Genomic DNA, 15,715 nt, shown 5'->3' with positions numbered 1-15,715 from the left:
TTTCATGTACCATCACAGGGCTTTGTAAAACACCAAAGGATATGATGGGTAAGACTCCTCCCAACTCAAAGACTCCTTTATGTTACAAATCAGTGCACACCTGTCCCTGCCCAGACTGTGGAAAGTCAATTCAGGAAATGCCCAGTGGGTGGCAGCTTTGAGACGGTGCTGCCCAAGCAAGACCTTCATACAGCTCAGGTTGTTTACAGCCTCAGCCCGCTCCAACTGCCCTTCCTGCTCACCTGCTGTTTGTCTACATCTGCCTCTAGGTCCCCAAGGAGAACGACAGACCAGCACATCATTTCGGGTGGAAACCAGAACTGGGGTCTCCAAAATACCCACATTTGTTGGCAGAAGGCCCAGCCCCCCATCCTCACTCCTCGTGGAATCCGAATTCACCATCTGAACCTAGGAAACAGAAGGAATCGAGAAGATCCCTGGCCCTGAATCCAATTCAAGGTTTTAAATCAATCAACCAACCCTCCAGCATTTTTAAGCGTAGCATGGTGCTAGACGGGAATTACAGAACATAATAACCGGCTGCTTGCAAGCTATAGGTTAATTGGGCAGATGATATTAAAGCTGTTGCTATTAATGAATGGAACAAGATAGGATATAACTCCTAAATTGCATGCTAGAGACCATAAAAAATGTGAAGTTTCAGAGGAGATTAAGGGAAACCCAAGCAGACCCTTCTTTTCCAGTGCCCATTAAAAAGCCTATAAAACATCTAAAATGCAAGAAAAATTCAGCAGGATCAGGTATTAGGGATAAAAATGAGACATATGCCAGGATCCCCAGGAGGAGTCCCTACAGATTAGCAGAATGATGGGTAAGATGAGGTGTGTATTAGTCTGCTTGGGTTCTTGTAACAAAATACCACAGACAGGGTGACTTAAACACAAACTATTTCTGGCAGTTCCGGAGGTGGGAAGTCCAAAGCCAAAGGGTCAGTAGGTATGGTTTTTCCTTCAGCCTTGCAGATGGCCGCCTTCTTGCTGTGTTCCCACTGGGTCTTTCCTCTGTGCTCATGTGTCCCTGCTGCCTGTTCCTCTGCATGGAAAGACACCAGTCCTATTGGATTAGAAACCATTCATATGGTATCAGTTAGCCTTAATGGCCCCTTTTAAGACCCTGTCTCCCAATACAGTCACATTGGTGTTAGGGATTCAACATATGAATTTTAAGGGACACAACTGAGGCCATAACAGGGTCCCCATCCACTCTTCAACTTTTTCAGAGAAAATAGGCTGGAAGGAAAACAGGAAAGCAAAATGAAGGAGATAGAGGGAAAGGAAGAGGGGTGAGGAGGAGAAAAGAGAAAGCCCATTGATGATAGAAGTGAGGCCCCAGGGATACCTTCCAACTTGAAGATGGGAAGGGAGGCTGCCCTGATGAGCATGGTTGCTCAAAGTAGAAAGGCCTTGGAGCGTGGAGCAGAAGAATCTGCCTCAGATAAGCAGCTGTTCAAGTATCTGGGAAGCTGGCTCCAATGGAAAGAATACAAATCCATTCCAGGCAAGCAGTACTGCACTAACCAGAAAAACCGGCTGAGGGCAAGGTTAAAGAGCCTCTCAAAAGCCCCCCTAAAATCCTCTCTGCCTCTTTGGAACTGCAGCTTTAGATGCACCTAAGATTTATTCTGAGTTCAATGACTATGGATTTATTTTACCACATGAAAAAAAAATGTCATGAAACTAAAAGGGGTCTGCAAATATACAATAGGTCAGGTGCCTCTCCTTATTGGCCTTCTTATTCTGCCAAATAAGAACCAGTTGAATCAAGTAAGAACTATCCCAATGTGAGTCTTTTTGCATTTGCATTGAAGAGTTTTACATTTGGTGAGAAAGCCAGCATTGTTTTTCCTACCAAGGTAGGTCCAGCCTTAAACTCAAGCTGGAACTGCAGGAAGCCCCGGGGAGGGCAGATCTGAGTGTTCCTTTTTTTTTTTTTTTTTTTAAAGATTTTATTTATTTATTTGAGACGGGAGAGAATGAGAGAGAGAGAGCACGTGAGAGAGGGGAGGGTCAGAGGGAGAAGCAGGCTCCCTGCCGAGCAGGGAGCCCGATGCGGGACTCGATCCAGGGATTCCAGGATCATGACCTGAGCCGAAGGCAGTCGCTTAACCAACTGAGCCACCCAGGCGCCCCGATCTGAGTGTTCCTATTGAAGTAGACATAAGTATTCTTTAACATCAGCTCTACATAGAATTCTCCTCTTTCTAGGATGAATAATAGAACTCAATTAATATGAGATCTATGAAGAAATTTTATAGCACGAAGTAACACTGTTCTGATGACCAAATAATTCAGTGGGAAATGCTTTCTCTGAATCAGAAGAAAAATGGGAAAATATTTATTTACTTTTGTCCCTAGAAAGAATCTCCTCGATTGAAAAAGAAGGAGCCTCGATGAGGAGATAAGCCAAGATAAGAAGGAAGGGCAATGAAACTAACACCCAGGGAGAAGACATAAGACAAATACACTGGATGCTATAAAAGACCAATTTTCAAATTGGTGGTACAGAAGACAAACTGGAGAAACACTCTCTGATCACAAAGGACATGAATAAAGAGATGAAAATAAAAAGATAAAAAAAAGATAGGGATAGATACTCTGGGACAAACGAAATGGTGATGTGAACTCCCAAAAATGGTGGTGTTCCCCCAAAGTTAATTGAATCCAGTTAAACCAAATGGAATAAAAGCCTTACTCCGGATAGAACTGAAGTCAGTTTTCCAGCACTAAACAAAGAGGGAAAGGTCATCACCATATTCTGATAAAGATAATGAGCAGAGATCTCTTCCAAGACACAGGTTTTTAACATTTTGAAGTTTAAAGAATAATAAAGAGTCTTGAAAATATCCATTCATGGAAAAAATTACCTTTAAAAAACAAAAATTATGGGGGCACCTGGTTGGCTCAGTCAGTTAAGCGTCTGCCTTTGACTCAGGTCATGATCCTGGGGTCCTGGGATCCAGCCCCGCATCGGGCTCCCTGCTCAGCGGGGAGTCTACTTCTCCTTCTCCTCACTGCTTGTGCTCTCTCATTATCTCTCTCTCAATAAATAAATAAACTCTTTTAAAAAAATTATGAAGTATGATCAATATAACATGACCTTCATTATTCTATTTGATGCTTTTTCTTTGATTTCCACTATGGTTAGGATAACCCTTGCTGTCTTGCATTGGTTTTTTTGTTTTTGTTTTCAATTTACTATAGGTAATTCATAGATAGATAGATAGATCTTTTTACCTATCCATGCCATTTTATCCTTTTAATTTATTCATTTTTTAAAAATGTGCTATTAATACATTCCTCATACAGAAGAGTGCATAAAATCATTTATGTGCAAATCTCTTCCTCTTGAATTCAGATAGAACTGTGACTTGCTTTAAGCGAGGGAACACGGTGAAGGTGGCAACCACAGCTTTGACTATGTTACATCCTAAGACCCTATCTTGGTAGCCAGGAGAGAGACCTTTCTCCCTTGCTGCTTTGAAGAAGCAGGGAAGGAAAAGATAGGGAAAGGTAGGCAGCCCACCTCATAAGCGAGCAGGCCCCTGGCTAACAGCCACCAAGAAGACGGAGACAAATAACGTAGGATTCCACTTCTATGAGGTGCTTAGAAGAGTTAAACCCATGGAGACAGAAAGTATAATGGTGGTTGCCAGGGCTGGAGGGATGGGGAAGATGAGGAGTTGTTTAATGGGGACAGAGTTTCAGTTTGGGAAGATGAGAATGCTCCAGGGATGGATGGTGGTGACGGGTGCACAACAATGGGAATGTACTTAGGGCCACCAAACTGTACGCTTAAAAGTGGTTACGACGGTAAATTTTATGCTAAAAAATTATGTACTGGGAAAGAGGTGTTAGCTAATGCTATGGTGGTAATCATTTTGCAAAATATAAAATATATCAAACCAATGGGTTTTACACCTTAAACTTATACAGTGTTGCATGTCAATTATATTTCAATAAAGCTGGGAAAAAATTAAAAATAAAATAATTTTTGAAAGAAACAGTGAGATAATAAATGGATGTTGTTTTAAGCTGCTACATATGTGATAATTTATTAAGCACCACAGGAAACTAATAAAAGGCTCTATTCATGTGTTAAAAAATAAATGTGCAAAAAAATAAAATAAAATAAAAAATAAAAAATTACGTATTTGATGAGTGCTTATACAGAGGTACAACTCAAATTAAGAAATAGTATATTGCCAGCCTTAAATGTCCTTTTATGTCCCTTCTTGTTCATCCCTTAAAGCAAACACTTTCTGTTTTTGTTTTATGCTTTTCCTATCTGGGAATACATCCCTAAGCACAAGTTTTTGAAATCTGTATAAATTAAATAGGAATAAAATTTTTTTTCTGTCTAACATTTTTTATTCATCTTAATGTTTGAAGATACAGTGAGCTCTGCTTCCATTTCATTGTTATAAAGTATTCTATTGTATGAATATACCACAATTTACTTAAGCATTTACTGTTGGTGGCCATTTGAGCTGTTTCTTGTTTTGACTAATAGTATTTCATTTGAACTGAGATTTTTGTAAATAGTATATAATTGGATTTAGTATTTTAATTCAATCCTTCCCTTTTAATAGGTGAGTTTCACCCATCCACATTGATTATGACAAACAATACACTTGTTTCTACTTTTTTCTCATCATCGTTTCCCCAAGATGTGAAAGAAAAGATCACTTACCCATTAACTCTATATCAGATGTAGGGGCCAAGGGTAGGCTGCCCCAAATTGGGCCACTTCAGCATGAAGATAATTTTAAGTTTAAAAGTAACAAAAACTCAGTAGATTCAGGAAAAGCTCTTTACCTCCCTGTCAACTGCCTAAAAAGATTTTTTTTTTAAAGTAGGCTCCACACCCAATGCAGCTCTTGAATTCATGACTTGAAGATCAAGAGTCTCATGCTCTACCGACTGAGCCAGCCAGGAGCCCCCTAAAAAGAACTGAGAGAGAGAGAGGACCCCACTGCAGGAAGGATGCTATCACCATAGATAACTACATTATTATATGAACTAGGTATGATAGGGAGGAACCTAGCAAGACCTATTGGTCAAAGTCCTCTATGCCCCATTGTTTCCCAGTGGCCCAGCAAACACTTGTCCACCAAACCGTTACTGTTTTTCCTCTTCCTATAAATTGTATTCCTTCCCTTTGAAGTCCCAGACCCCAACCACCTTCTCCTTAGTTCAGAATGACATATACCTCATTTTGCCTGTCTTTGGAATTTCCTTGTCCACGTAGATGAATGCTATTAAATTTGATTTTCCCCTGTTAATCAGTCTCATGTCAATTTGATTCTTATTCTAGCTAGAAAGGCCTTGAAGGGGATGGGAATTCTTGCTCCTGACACAGAATAAAGGAACTTGATAGGGATTCACTTTAGTCAGGCAGATCTAAATGAATGCCTGATAAAGACCAGAAATTAAATTATACATAATCTAAAATGATGAACTAATAATTATCTTTCATATATTAATGACAAAGCATTGAAATATTTAAAACAAAAAAAAGGATAAATGGACGGAAACTTGCTTGTAAGAGGATATTTAACATTCTACTCTCTGTCTGTGATAAATTATATGTGTGTGTACTTCAAGACTTCATGTATTCTAATTAACTTATTTGAACTTACATACAGATCTATCTCAAACTTCACATACAATTTAAAAATGTCCACAACTTCTTTTTTTTTTTTTTTAAGATTTTATTTATTTATTTGAGAGAGAGAGAATGAGAGACAGAGAGCACGAGAGGGAAGAGGGTCAGAGGGAGAAGCAGACTCCCTGCTGAGCAGGGAGCCCGATGCGGGACTCGATCCTGGGACTCCAGGATCATGACCTGAGCCGAAGGCAGTCGCTTAACCAACTGAGCCACCCAGGCGCCCCTGTCCACAACTTCTTTTCAGGCACCCATGAAACATTTTCGAAGATTGCCCATATAATAATAGACCCCGATGCAACACAATTATCTGAGACATATCCTCCAATCAAAATGTAATATAATGGAGTCACTAATAACGATAGTTATTACATTGGGAAGATGAGAATGCTCCAGGGATGGATTGTGCTCTCTCATTATCTCTCTCTCAAATAAATAAATAAACTCTTTTCAAAAAATTATGATGTATGATCAATATAACGATAGTTATTAGTTATTAGTTACTAGTTAAAGATAAAGAGAAAATCCTGATGATTTGAACATTTTAAAACATAACCTTACTTGGCTATTAGATCAAAAAGGAAAGTAGAATTACAACTTTAGACTATTTACAGGGTAAGAAAAAAAGAAGACCACCACATGTTAACATATGGTAACTGGTAGGATACCCGAAGCCTTACTCAAATGGGAATGTGTAGGTCTAAATGTATTTGTGATAGACAAATATATTTGATCTTTGTCCCTGGTTCCTGGCACAAAGCCCCTAAAATTCTTAGAATTTCCTGAGTGATAGTATTAAGGGTAGCAGCTTTTATTATTCATTATAAGCCCCTTTCAACTATATCTGCGTTTATGCAAATAAGGCTACTCTTGGTGGGCCCCTGTTTAGCTTTGGGATGGGGGCTTGTTGCCAGAGGAACCAACCATGTGATAAGAGGGTTGAAACTTTCAGCACTACCCCCACCAGGGCTCAAAAGCTTCTGAGCTGGTGAACACATGGAGGTTCTGGGAGGACAGCATGCCTAGAGAAGGCATGGAAGTTTCTAGGCCCTTTGCACATACCTTGCCTTATCCATCTCTTCCATCCGGCTGTTCCTGAGTTGTATTCCTTTATAAAAAATCAGTAATATTAAGTAAAATGATTTTCAGAGTTCCATGAGCCATTTTAGCCAACTATATGAGGCAGGGGTCATGGAAACCCCCAACTTCATGGCTGGTAAGTCAGAAGTAGAGTTGCCCAGACTTGGGACTGACATCTGGAGTGGGGGCCGTCTTGTAGTACTGTGGGGTCTGTGCCAACTCTGAGTAGTTAGTGTCAGAATTGAATTAAATTGTAGTCCATCCAATGGGTGCCCAGAAAGCGGCAGAATTGGTTGGTATGAGGAAGTAAAACTCCACACACTTGGCGTCAGGAGTGTTCTGTGGATAGAAACAGATCAAAATAGTAGTACTTAAGTTTTTTTTTTTAACACAACTGAAATCGGTACTTGACTGAAAAATTTTAAAAAGTTAAAAAAAAGAGAGATTTTTAAAAAGGAAATTTTTAAAATCCAAACAGAAAATAATGGTGGTCTATTGATTGCAAAATGCTTACAATTTTTCACCCTTACCTGAATCTACACCTTTTGCAATGGGACTTTGCAACTCCTCTCAAGACGAAGGAGAATCGATTCCCCCAAACCTTTATACCAGCTGGGCCTTGTGACTTACTGTGGTCAATAAATTGCAGCAGAAGTAGCGACTGCCAGGACAGAGGGAAAGAGTCCGTATGGCAGATTATATATCCTGAAGTGACACATGACTTCTGGCCACATTTTACTGGGAAAGCAATCACACGGCCATATGTAACTCCAGGGGGGCAGAGCAGTACAACCCTACTCTGTGGCTAGAAGGAAAACCAGACATTTTTTGTGAGCAAATTAAAAATAAGGTTTATTATGATCTGACATCATCTGATTTGTTTGTTTGTTAAATAGTTTTTACTCCCTCCACTAGAGCATTAGTTCCATGAAGGCAAGGCTCTTGCTTGTTTGTTCCTGCTGTATCCCTCGCTCTTAGGATGTTCTTTGCCTCAAGGGAGGTTTTAAAATATAAATTATTATGTCATGCAAGATTATTTGATAATGAATTTGAAAATCGTACTACTGTGGAAAGTTTTTGGAGAATATCATTTGAACCATAAATTGCTTCAGAAGTATGTAGAGAGCAGTTATGGAAGCATAAATATTTAAAAATCACCTCCAAAAACTCTTAAGGAATCAGTGATTTTTTTTAGCTAATGAATTCTTCCAAAATTCTAAGGAAGAGCTAATTATAGTGCTATATACATTTGACTCAGATTATTTAAAAAGCTGGAAATACATTCATGAATCAGGCATAAGCCTTTTATCACGACGTGACAAAAAGTAATATGAGCAAATAAATAAAATATAAGCAAATCAAATTCAGCACTGCATTACTGGAATTATTCCACCTGCTTAAGTGGAATTTTTCCCTGGATTGTTGGATATTAGGAATTGATTAGTAATTAAATATACTTTGTATCGTACTTGTGATCACCTCAGTCAAAAGTAATGTTTATCTCATTAACAATAATATAGATTCCTATTCCAGATCAAACCACCAACCAACACGCTACTCCACAATGAGAGTAGACACATCCGTATTTAAAAACCAGAGGATGGAGAAAGTAACAAAATGCAAAACACCCGTCACCATTATTTTACATTTTCTGAAAAAAAATTTTTTTTTTAAGATTCATTTACCCATTTTAGGGAGAAAGAGAGAGAGAGCATGAGCAGGAGGGGCAGAGGGAAAGAGAGAGAGAATCCCAAGCTGACACCTCACTGAGCGCAAAGCCCAACGTGGGGCTCAATTTCAGGACCCCGAGATCATGGACCTGAGCCAAAACCAAGAGTCGGACGCTTAACCAACTGAACCACCCAGGCACCCCATTTTCTCAAAATTTTAACTAAGATAATCCAATATGAAATGCAACAAGAAATTAAAAGACAAAATTATTTCTCTTCACTGTGGTTGCCTCTTTAGAAAATTCAGTGAATAAATTGCAAAAGTATAAGAATTATTAAAAGTTTAGTGAAGGGACTACATATGAAATGACTGCCCTGGAGTGTGACAACTTTCCTGGATTCACAACAGAGGATGTTCACAACAAAGGAAACAAATCTCTGGGGAGCATTTTTCACAGGTGAAACTATTAAAATTATACTGCTGAATGAAAAAGAAAAATGTTTAGAATTATTGTTATGTGAAGAGAGTAGGTTATGTAACAACATGATAGCATTTTTGTAAAATATACATATAAATATCTGTGTTTTAAAAGGATACACACAGGGGCGCCTGGGTGGCTCAAGCGGTTAAGCATTGGACTATTAATTTCTGCTCAGGTTGTGATCTCAGGGTTGTGGGATGGAGCCCCGTGTCATTGGATGGAGCCCCGTGTCAGGCTCCATGCTCAGTGTGGAGTCTGCTTGTCCCTCTCCCTCTGCTCCCCCCTCATGCTCTCACTCTCTCTCAAATAAACGAATAAAATCTTCTTAAAAATAAAAGGATACACATAAAAATACTAACACACACAGTATCCCACACAAAACACATAAAAATATTCCTGACAGACTAGAATGACATAGACATACAAATATTAATACATAGGATCTCTAGGTCAGAGAATTAAAAATAACTTTGAGTGTTTTCTCTGTACTTCCCAGCATTTTCTGATATTTCTGCTGATTTTTCAATAAAACAATATTTAAAGAAACTTCAAAGAATATATATTTGAGGAGAATATCTCATTAACAAATGCAAAATATCAAAAAAAGGAAAATATGAAATATCTAAAAATAACTTTAGTAAGAGGTATTTATAACTGCTCTAAACCTGAATCACACCTACATTGCTGGTGGGAATATATAACAGTACAGTCACTCTGGAAGAACATGTGGCATTTTCTTAAAAAGCTAAAATGCAAATACCTTGGGGCACCTAGGTGGTTCAGTTGGTTAAGCGTCTGCCTTCGGCTCAGGTCATGATCCCAGGGTCCTGGGATCGAGCCCCACATCAGGCTCCTTGCTCCGTGGGAAGCCTGTTTCTCCCTCTCCCACTCCCCCTGCTTGTGCTCTCTCTCTCTCTCTGCCAAATAAATAATAAAATCCTTAAAAATAAAATAAAATAAAATAAAATAAAATAAAATAAAATGCAAATACCATATGACTTCATGATTACACTCCTGAATATATGACCCAGAGAAATAAAAATTTATGTTCACACAAAAAACCTGTATAGGAATGTTTACAGCCAATTCCAATCCAAAAGTTTCCATGTTATATGATTCCATTCATGTAACATTCTTAAAATGACAAAATTACAGAAATGTAAAAGAGATGAGTGATTTCCAGGTTAAGGAGAGTAGAGGCAGAAGGAGGTAAGTGGGGGTGGCTATAATAAGGCAAGATGGCAGATCCTTTTGGTGATGGAAATATTAGGTATTTGATGGTATTGGGTGTCCGTGTCAGGCCATTGTGATACCAGGTCATACTTTTGCAAGATGTTATCATTTGTGGACACCGGGTAAAGGGTAAATGGGATTTCTCTGTATTCATTCTTACAATTACATGGAAATCTATAATTATCTCAAAATTAAAGTTTAATTTAAAAAAGATGATATAATCACAAGCAAACGCAATTGCCAACTTGGATTGGATTGAATGGGAAAATAGGTCTAAAGGATTGTTTGGGGGTACAATTGACAGAAATTTAGATACGGGTGTGTATTGGATAGTATTTGATGTATACAGTACATTTTTGAGTGTGAGAATAGTATGGTAGTTAGATAGGAGACTATATAACTGTCCTCGTTCTTAGTATACTTAAGTATTTAGGGATAACGTAGAACAATGTCTGCACCTAACTCTCAATTAAAAGAAACAAAACAAAACAAACAAACAAACAAAAACCTCTCCAATAATTTGAAGAGGGCAGAGGGAGGGAAGAAGAGGGAGAGTGAGCACCAACATGGAACATTTCTGAAAGATAAGCAAATAGGCAGGACACTCTAAAGAGTAGTGATGAAGAAAACAGAAAAAATGGGGATATTTAGCATCAATAGTTACGAAGTTTGGCCCATACTAGGAATCTTTAATGTTTTACTTGCCTAGACAGTGGCTCCTTTCCATTTCTCTTGGATAAATGCCATAAGTTTTTTATAAGCCTTCAGTGTTTTACTGAGGAGATACTGTAATCTTTTTCAAATGCGTGTTATCAATACCTCTAAATCGTCATTTTCAACTTTGCCAATTTATGGCTCCGAAGTCCACCTCCCTCCCTGTCGGGACATGCTGGGGTCTCATCTTCCCCACTGGAATGTCAGCAAAAAACCACAGGCAATTCTTAGAGGTGGTTAGAGATGACACTTGTGTGTCAAAAGTGTTGTGACCTTAATGAATGCAGGGATCCTGGTTGAGTGGCCTTGAACCCCTAGCAGGTCACACTCCCCTCCTTCCCAAATGTAGGTTATGTAAATAGCAATGCCTGGTTTTCAAATGTTAAGTTGGTTATATATATATTTTTATCACAATGGTTACTTGAAAGTAGAACTGAGTTTCAAAAATCTAAGGGGGAAAATCACCTTTCAGTTTTTACCCTTTTTTAGCATTGATGGGGGAAACAAAGGCAGAAGAAAAAATATTAAATTTCCTTACTACCTACAGCCCATTGACAAGTCCTTGAAACAGGCAGAGGGACATTCCTCCAGGGACTCAACTGCTTCAATGTTGACGCTTTGTTAAGGGCAAAAGGCAATCCTAGACTGACCCCCCCATCCCAGGATCCTGTAAGCCTACTTTAACATATAAAAATTCTTTTGGAAACTTCCTTTATCTCTACACCCTCCAAGATACATGTTGGCAATCATCCGCCAAGCATATGGCCCACTGATATACATCTGAAGGGTCTCATGACCCAGGTTTTATTAGACAGTAATAGATGACCCTTTCCCAACAATAGCTGGCCCCCTCAAGGTCCTGGAAACCTTGCTCTCAAATTCCTTAGAGACTTACGCTGTCCCTAACCCCCTCCCAGCTTGAAAGTATGTAATGGGCCACTTTCATGACCCCAGTGCAGCTCTTCCTGCCCATGGGTCCTGTCCCCATGCTTTAATAAAACCATCTTTTTGCACCGAAGACATCTCAAGAATTCTTTCTTGGCCGTTGGCTTCAAACCCTAATGTTTTTCCTACATCAGCATGACTACATTATCTTGTATGTGAATTTTAATTTTTTTACGTTACTGGGGTGTGTCTGGGGAGCAGTAGGTTTGCATGCAGGCGGGGGAGGAGGTGTTCATTTGTTTTTTTAAATAATAGTCAGTCCTAGAATCCTAGGGAAAATAAGCAAAATACACATCAAGAAACAGATGGAAAAGAAATTGACAATATTTCTGTAAAGTCACTTGTAACAGAAGCAACAATTATTCATAGCCTTTGACCTACCAATTTCCATTGAAGGTATCCATCTTAAAGGCATAATGTAAAATATGGCAGATTCATGCACAAAAGTTCATTGACACATTATAAAAGCAAATATAGTAAAAATAACCTTGAGGAATAGTTCACTTACTATAGGCATAGCCATACACAGGAAACTGTACATTCTTTAATGTTATTTTGAGGCATTTTAATGACATAGGAAATGCTTGATATAAGAAGTGAAATAAATATAAACTATTTTAAGAGCAACGGAACTAAAGCTGATGAATCATTTTAGTTTCCAGTTTTGTTCCAATTTCTAACACTTTATTTCCTCTCTGGAATATGGTATTTGGCACTTTCCCAATTTAGCTCTGAGGGATTTCCCATCAGAAAACATGCCTCTCGGAGCACCTGGGTGGCTCAGTTGGTTAAGCGTCTGCCTGCGGCTCAGGTCATGATCCCAGGGTCCTGCGATGGAGCCCCGCATCGGGCTCCCTGCTCAGCAGGAAGCCTGTTTCTCCCTCTCCCGCTCCCCCTGCTTGTGTTCCCTCTTTCGCTGTCTCTCTCTCTCTGTCAAATAAATAAATAAAATCTTAAAAAAAAAAAAGAAAAGAAAACATGCCTCTCTGGTCATGGCTAAAATGATCTCTTGTTCATTGATTGCTGGCATTGACCATTTATATCCCTAGTTCACCGATGCAGGAAACAAAAAATGTAAATTACTTTTAATAAATGCCTTAAGAAAAACTTACCATCACTACCACCCTCAAAAAATTTTGGAAATCTTCTAACGTGCGTATGTCACATCTTCAAAGATTATTATTAATTTACCATAATTATTAGAATGCTGGGTCCCCTGCTGAATCTCCTTCAGGAAAGAAATAGAGTATTAATTGTTATTCAGAACACTACAACTGCTTCATTATAAGGAAGTGGTCAGTCTCATTATTCATTAATGCAATGTTCTACTTAGAAAATCCAGAAAGAAACCTGCTCTGTTTTGGCAGAAATTGGGGTGAAAGTATGACATTTTGGTGGATGAAGTGCTGAAAGTTTAATTTGAAATTGAAAATTATTTTGTTTGTAACAATCACGAGGTATTAACAATAGCACCATATGAAAAAGGCAAACGTGGGCAAAGGCTTCAGGAACCTGGAATATGTCCTACTTTGTGTGATAAAAAACTAAAAGGTGTGATAGCATTAACAAAACACACACACACACACACACGTATGTATGCACGCACACACACACTTTCTCTTTATTCCCTTTTAGTAAAACAGCTTTTAATTTGCTTAATTTTATCATTGTAATAAACCTTATTGTAGGCTGTTACCAATCTATAATTCTATATATTCTATATCTATATATTCTCCCCAAAGCATTTTTATTTTGTTGTTTGGAACCAAATACATGTTTTCTGTAAAAAAACAAAACAATGTTATAAATTGGGACTAGTTCCCCAGTCTGCCCCACAAAAGGCTATTTGACTCATACTGTATCTGAAATATGTTTGCAGTTAAAAGATACAATTACTGAAAATAATTCTGTTGCATAAAAGACATTATTTCAACTACATTGTGGGCAATTCAAAGAAACTAATCATTACTTATTTAATTGCCTTTTGGGAAAATTATATTATAAATTCTAATCGGGAACACTGGAGATAGTTTTCCTCTTCTTCCCACCAAGCAAATTCAAGCCACAGATTCTTGTTACTGTCCTGTCTCAGACATTCTGGTCTCCTCTGCTGGTGTGGAGAATCTCCACACCTAGGATTCCAACAGGAACATATACAAATCAGGCTTTTGAACTCAGAAACTTCCTAAATGATAAGCCTCCATGTGTTCCAAATTATGGATAAGCCAAAAGCTTATAGGTACATTTGTGATTTTGTGTTATAGTGCCATGATTAAACTTTTCTATAAGCATCCTGATGTCCTAAGAGGTTTGACATTATCCCACTCAAAAGGTTAACCATCAAACATGCAAAAATCTGACTGAGCAATTTATTCCATTTGTAAACATTGGAAAGAAGCAGAGTCGAGTAGGAATGTCATAATGTTAAAGTAGAATTTTTAAAAATTACACAAAAGGCTACCAGATAAATATAGAATGAACGCATGTCTAAGATTTTATTCAAACGATTAATGAGGGAATCGTTAAGATGACAAAGCTGGTTCAAAGGAGACTTGGAGAAGCAGATTTTATATGGTCGGTCAAAGGAATGCTGAAATGAATTTATGGGGTTCCTAGATACATAATTGGTTAATATCATATTGTGCATTGACCTCTGGGTTTGTATTTTTTAACTGGACAGAAATCTGTAAGTTACCATGTAACTTCAGTGTCTGGTTTCTAATCAAATAATAAACAGTAAAATCAAATATAGGTGAATTCTCAGACATCAATAATTAAAGAATTATTAGGCAAATGTGGTTAAAAATGACACTGAAAGGATACTAGCCTTCCTTTTGCTTTATTTCAAGTTTTGGATTATTTTTCTTGATAGTAATTTTTAAAAATGTGTCCAGATAGAATGTACCAAGAGAAGTCATAGGGCGTTATTTACCCTGATTAATTATCCTGACCCTTAGCTCTGTAAGTTCAAAAACTGATTTTTCCCACCCAGTGTGCCTCTCCATTAACGCAGCTCATGGGAAACAAATACGCACATCAGACAAAAGCAATCCATTTACATTAAAAATACAACTCACAAATACATCAGATACTCACCTCCTCTGGCTGGTACATTCTTTCCCTCAGGAAAGCAGTAAATTGGGTCAACTTATCATCTCAACATTGCTTGATGAGCAGTGAACAAGAAATAAACCAGTCACAATGCACTGGACATCTACCCACCATCTCCCATTCCCCCAAATGAAGAAAAAAAAGAGATCCCCTCCCTTTTCCAGGAGCAGGAAAAATGAGGGTACCCACAAAAAGTCTAGGTTCTTGACTGGGATTTGGGAAGAGGGTAGAGAAGGGCAAGTTATTTTTAAGTTCTTGCTAGGAAACCGACTTTACCAAAGAAAACTCATTGCCCTAGACAATTTATTTAAAGTTTATTTATATTTCTTAGTAATCTCTACACCCAACGCGGGGCTTGAATCCCAAACCCCGAGATCAATAGTCACACACTCCTCCGAATGAGTCAGCCAGGCCCACCTGCCATAAACAATTTTGGGAGCGTCTATAAACTGCAAAGCAGATTCAAAACTAAACTTCTGCCTCCTAGTGGCTCAGAGTCTGCTCTCAACCTGGACAGGAGACTGAACCAAGTGCATAGCCCCAAAGCCTATTATTACTGTCTGAAGTTTCCCCCTGGAGCCTTCCTGTACACATCTACCTGTCCACACACCTCACTCACCTTCCCTCTGAGCTCCCCCAACCGCCCACCTTCACTCCTCGTTATCTACTCCCATCCCTGCTCTGATTTTGGAATGGGGAGTGGGGGGCAGGGAGGGAGAAATGATAGGGGCTGTCCTGAAACTTATTACACTCGATATATATTCCAAGGCCAGAATCTTCTATTGGAAAACATTC

General features: G+C 38.5%; 1 long non-coding RNA gene across 1 annotated transcript; it reads right to left on the bottom strand.

Moving 5' to 3' along the window:
* Window positions 1-1,009: 1,009 nt before the first annotated feature.
* Window positions 1,010-7,566, bottom strand: LOC118015561. The gene is made up of 3 exons (XR_004680674.1): window positions 7,296-7,566; window positions 6,748-7,104; window positions 1,010-1,074 (listed from the first exon to the last, which is right to left on the bottom strand). It is a non-coding gene; the product is annotated as an uncharacterized LOC118015561 (long non-coding RNA).
* Window positions 7,567-15,715: the final 8,149 nt, after the last annotated feature.

This window comes from Mirounga leonina, unplaced genomic scaffold (assembly GCF_011800145.1).
Source record: "Mirounga leonina isolate KUSES-001 unplaced genomic scaffold, KU_Mleo_1.0 Mir_166, whole genome shotgun sequence".
Taxonomy (NCBI): domain Eukaryota; kingdom Metazoa; phylum Chordata; class Mammalia; order Carnivora; family Phocidae; genus Mirounga; species Mirounga leonina.
Note: the sequence above shows the minus strand (reverse complement) of the source record. Positions and strands in the feature narration are given on the sequence as shown.